The sequence below is a fragment of the Suncus etruscus genome, chromosome 12 (assembly GCF_024139225.1).
Source record: "Suncus etruscus isolate mSunEtr1 chromosome 12, mSunEtr1.pri.cur, whole genome shotgun sequence".
NCBI lineage: Eukaryota > Metazoa > Chordata > Mammalia > Eulipotyphla > Soricidae > Suncus > Suncus etruscus.
Genome location: NC_064859.1, coordinates 89,348,781 through 89,354,768, shown reverse-complemented (window position 1 = coordinate 89,354,768; position 5,988 = coordinate 89,348,781).

The following is a 5,988-nucleotide window of genomic DNA, read 5'->3' as shown; positions in this document are numbered from 1 at the left end:
GCCCACACACACTCCCCAAAAGTTATATTTATTGAATTTGGATTGCTTTTACTGTTAGAATCTGTACCTCTTTTAAAATCACTCCTAATCCGTTTCCAGAATGTCTCAAAACATCCTGAAAGCAAGGTGGGAAGGTACTTTCCCCCATTTTATTGTGGTGAACACCAAGGTTGAGAAACTGGAAGTGGCTTTCATAGGCAGTAGAATCAGAAACCACAGAAAAAGGTGGAATGGGTTGTCTGCCCATAATAGGTTGGATTTTTTGTTTTTTTGTTTTTGTTTTTGTTTTTTGAGCCACACCAGGCGGCACTCAGGGATTACTCCTGGCTTTTCGCTCAAAAATCGCTCCTGGTAGGCTCAGGGGACCGTATGGGATGCCGGAGATCTAACTCAGGTCCTCCCCAGGTCGCTGCATACAAGGCAAATGCCTTACCGCTATGCTATTGCTCTGGTCCCATCTGCCCATAAGAGGGGCTCAAATTATGGTCCCATCTCTGGCCTGGCATTCCTTCACTTGTGAAAAGAATCAATGAGATCATGCAGGCAAGGATGCTTATACATAATCAATTTTCAGAGTGTCAGCTTCTCTTTCTCCCATCAAAGTCTGCTTCCAATAGCTTCCCAGAGACCAGAGAAGCAACATTTATCTTCCATTGGCATCTCCCACGTTTGTATCTGGTGTGGTATTTTATATGGAGCTAGAGTTCGGCTAAACCAGCAAATTGTCTACAGCATCTTCCAGGGAAAATCTTTGCTTTAATTCCCTTGTCTGTAATCGGGCTTAATAAGAGGCTATCCCTAAGAGAGTAGTTGTAAAAATTCAACGAAGCAGTGGAGCAAAGCGTCGAGCTCTGAGCACGGCTTGGGTATGCAGTGAATAATCAGGATGTTTGATATTTCATTCAGATTATTACCTCATCAGCATTAGCGTTATTATTATCATATCTTTTGGCCTGGCAGAACAATAGACCCAATGCAAATGGAAACTGTTAACAAGACTATCTTACAGCAATGTCTTCAGGCTCTGCTTACCATATTACAGCAGGCTCTTTTTGACCATCATTTCCTTAGCACTGTCATTTCCTTCTAGAAGACTGAAGAACTCCTAGGCCTTATCTGTTAAATCTTTCTGGAGTGGATTGTCCAGCAGCCTCTGTGAAAATAAAGCTGAGGGCCCGGAGAGGTAGCACAGCAGTGTTTGCCTTGCAAGCAGCTGATCCAGAACCTAAGGTGGTTGGTTCGAATCCCGGTGTCCCATATGGTCCCCCGTGCCTGCCAGGAGCTATTTCTGAGCAGACAGCCAGGAGTAACCCCTGAGCACTGCTGGGTGTGGCCCAAAAACCAAAAAGAAAAAAAAAAAGAAAATAATGCTGAGAGCTGGAGAGACAGCTCGACTGAGCTGAGCATCTGGCATGCACACAGGAGACGGGTTCAATGCCTGGCACTTCATGTTCTCCTCTTCTCCTACATACACACACATATATATGCACACACACATGGAACCAGAAGTAACCCCTGAGCACTGACAAATATGGCCTCAAAACAAAACAGGAATGCCACATACGAGGCTGGAGAGAGCACATAGGGGAAGGCACTTGTCTTGCATGCAGCCTATTTAGGTTTGATCCCAGTATTCCATATGGTCCCCCATTTGATCCACCAAGAATCTTCAGGAGTGATTCCTGGGCACTGTTAAGTGTGGCACAAAACACACACACACACACACACACAACACAACACACAAGAACCCAGGGGCCGGCAAGGTGGCTCTAGAGGTAAGGTGTCTGCCTTGCAAGCGCTAGCCAAGGAAAGGACCATGGTTTGATCCCCCGGCGTCCCATATGGTCCCCCCAAGCCAGGGGCAATTTCTGAGTGTGTAGCCAGAAATAACCCCTGAGCATCAAACGGGTGTGGCCCGTAAAAACAAAACAAAACAAAACAAAACAACAACAAAAAAAGAACCCAGAAGCTAAAGTGTTAAGGGTTTCTCCTGGACTAACACTAAAAGAGAACTCAAAACTGTTGGCTCTCTCTTCCTCTTTTTTTTTTTTTTTTTTTTTTTTGGCTACACCTGTTTGATGCTCAGTGGTTACTCCTGGCTAAGCACTCAGAAATCACCCCTGGCTTGGGGGACCATATGGGATGCTGGGGAATCGAACCGGGGTCCTTCCTTGGCTAGCGCTTGCAAGGCAGACACCTTACCTCTAGTGCCACCTCACCAGCCCCTCTCTCTTCCTCATTAAAATTTTTTTCTTTGGGGCTGGAATGATAGCACAGTGGTAGGGTGTTTGCCTTGCATGCGACTGCCCAGGACGGACCCGGGTTCGATCCCCTGCATCCCATATGGTCCCCCGCTTGAGGAGCAATTTCTGAGTGTATAGCCAGGAGTAATCCCTGGGTGTGGCCCCCAAACCAAAAACGAAAACCAAAACAAAACATTTTTTCTTCTGTTTTTTTTTTTTGGGGGGGGGTGGGAGGGCACACCTGGCAGTGCTCAGGGCATACTCCTGACTCTGTTCTCAGTGATCACTCCTGGAGGTCTTGGTAGATTTTTGGGGGAGCTGAGGATCAAACCTAGGTCAGCTACATGCAAGGCAAATGCCCTGCTCACTTTATTATCTCTCTGGTCCCAAAATGTTAATCTCCAGGGTTGGAGAGAGAGTACAAGAGTTAAGGCACTTACATACTACAGACCCTAGTTTGAATCTCTGGAATCACATAAAATCCCCTAAAAACATCTGGATACGGGCCCAAACAAACAACAACCAAAAATGTTACATTCCTGGGAGTTGGAGAAATAGAACAGCAGGTAGGGTGTCTGCCTGGAACCAGGCTGACCCAAATTTGATCTCCAGAATCTCATATTATCCTCTGAGCACTACAAACAGTAATTCCTGAGCACAGAGCCAGGATTAACCCCAGAGCACTGCCAAGTGTGATCTAAAGAGTCCCCCAAATGTTATAGTGTGACATGCCACTTTAAGAAGGAGACACCAACTGTCCATTAGTGAACTGAGCATGTTGAAACTTTAAGGTAAAAATTTCAGGGGTTAGAAAGCCAGTATAGGGGCTGGAGAGATAGCATGGAGGTAGGGCGTTTGCCTTGCATGCAGAAGGACGGTGGTTTGAATCCAAGCATCCCATATGGTCCCCAGGCCTGCAATTTCTGAGTGTGAGCCAGGAACCCCTGAGCGCTGCCGGGTGTGAACCCTCCCCGACAAAAAGAAAGCCAGTATAAAGGTTAATGCACTTGTCTTGCAAGTGGGCTACCCCGGTTTCTCTGGAAGTTGTGCCTGAGCACCACCAGCTGTACCTCCAAACCCCATCCCACCAAACCCCAAAATGAAAAAAATATAAACTGTAGCTTTTCTATGTAATCTTTCTCTGTAAGATGCATGTCTGGGGAATGTGCTGGACCAAAGGAAATTGTGTCTTGGAAAACACGCACCAGGGGTTTCAGGTGTGTCCCCAACTGGATGATAAAATGGCAGTTCTCCTAATCTCCTCACTCACTCAGTAGTGTATTTAAGACCTCCTTCCTCTTGGAGCCCAGGCAGAACCAGGGGACACCATGAAGTTCTGCAGCCTCCCCCAAGCCCAGGCCACACAGACCAAACCAAGCAGCACTTAGAAGGGGCAACCATCACCTCTAGTAATGGCGGTGGAGATGTGACCAAGATCTCATGGTGCACCACCGAGGAGGGGCTGCCTTCCCACCCACATCCAGACTCCAGAGCACCCTCGGCTTTCCCAGAAGCCTTTCCCAGGCTCTGGGGACTGCTTGCATCTTCCTCCTACTGTCACACACACTCGAATACAATCAGGGACAGGTGCTGGCCAGACTGTCCCCTTTTCTCACTGGCATCACACTTGGGTAAGAGCAGGGTTTACTTTGCCAACTACTCCTCTGCCCATTGCTTGCACTGTACCTTCTTTGCCTCTTTGGGCCATAAGGCTGGTGCAAAGATCCTGGGAAGATTTGTGGGGTATCCTTTAAAACCTTCCCTTTCTGCACTCCCCCTGCTTTTTTTTTTCTTTCCCTCCAACTGGGGTGGAGTGGGGGGACACTGATTCTGACTCACCACACACTTTGAGAGTCTCTTCTGACTCATCTCGGCACTGGTGTTCTTCCAACTCTGCTTCAGAACACTGTGGGTGCCCTTCTCCAGCTGCCCAGGAGAGGTCTGGCCCATTCCGATGTGCTCAATTCAACCCTAAATGACACCAAATTCATTAGTAAATTAGACACACAATCAAGAAGCAAAAATTCCTCGCAACCAACCGGGCTCAGGCAAGTCTTCGCCTATGTGGAAGCCAAGATGAATGTGCAGTACTGTTCGAGTGAATTAACTGCTTTTCATTCCACCATGCCTAACTGGCCTTTACATTGGCGGGAATATGAATTGTTTTAGGCATATTTTGTTGTTCTTGTTGTTGTTGTTGTTGTTTTTGGGTCACACCTGACGGGTGTTACTCCTGGCTCTGTGCTCAGAAATCACTCCTGGCAGGCTCGGGGGACCATATGGTATGCTGGGAATCAAACCAGTATTCGTCCAGGGTCGTCTGTGTGCAAGGCAAACATCCTACTGCTGTGCTATATCTCAAGCCCTGAGTTTTAAGCTTATTTTTAAGTTTCAAAAGATCAGAGTCAATTCTAATTATTAGTTATCAAAAGCAAACCAACATTTATATTTTACACATATACATTAGAAGAAGAAAAACATTCCCCCTATCGACTCTTTTATATCTCTGTGTAATAAAATATCCTTGTCAACTTCTGGAATGTGTAAGGGACGACACTTATCCAAAGCTAAGAAACAGGCTTTCATGTCACTGCTCAAAGAATGCACCGTTGGCTTCCCCTGGACTAAATGACAGGTGTTTCTTCAAGACCCAAAAGGCCTCCAAGTTCACTTCATTGTTCCTGATTGCTATTTTAATCGCTGCACAGTAACTCCATTTCCCAAAAGAATGTTGTTTGTTGGAATTTTGGCATCACACCATCTTCCTTTCCACAGCCGACTCTGCTTCTCTCTCCAGCGGGACTTGTCTATGTTTATTTATCGGCCGAATGCTTTGTCCTCTCCTCAGATAGCTTGGCTCATTCCAACTGTCAAACTTCCATTTCCAGCATTGATCAGCTTCCGTGAGGTGGTTTCAATATTTGGTTAAAAAAAAAAAGTCCCCATCCTGTAGTTAAAGCGTCCTGCATAACTGCAGGAACACTTTGGGAGAAAAGTTGCTTCATCTTAGAAACAGACATTTGGATATGCTGACGTCACTACCCACTCCTTGACCCATAATCTCGTCTTTGGGTTTGACACCAAACCTCTTATATTTGACCTGTTTTGACATCTTTCTTTTTTCCCCACACCTGGCAGCATTCAGGGGTAACTCCTGGCTTTGTGATAAGAAATCACTCCTGGTAGGCTCAGGGGACCATATGGGATACTGGGGATCGAACCCAGGCCGACTGCATGCAGGCAAATGTCCTCCTGACTGTGCTATTGTTCCAGCCCTCTGACATCATTTTTTTTGTTTTGTTTTGGGTCACACCTGGCAGCACTCAGGGGCTACTCCTGGCTCTATGCTCAGAAATCACTCCTGGTATTCTCAGGGGACTATATGGGATGTCGGGATTCGAACCACCATCCTTCTGCATGCAAGGCAAATGCCTTACATCTATGCTATCTCTCCGGCCCCCTCTGACATCTTTTTAATTCAGTTTTTTCCACCCCGTGTCACCGGGCCACACTCCCAGCAGTGCTGGGAATTGAACCCAGGACCTTGCATCTGCAAAGCATGAGCCCTACCACTTGAGTTTTGTCACTGGCCCTGTTCTGACCTCTACTTACTGTACATGAAATGCTTATTTGTAAAGACATGGTTAGAGGCCGGTAGTGGGATTTTGTTACCTCCCTTGGCTGCACTTTTAAAAATATTTCCTCGTAATTTGTTCTGCAAGAAATGAAACTGGGGTTGTTCTGC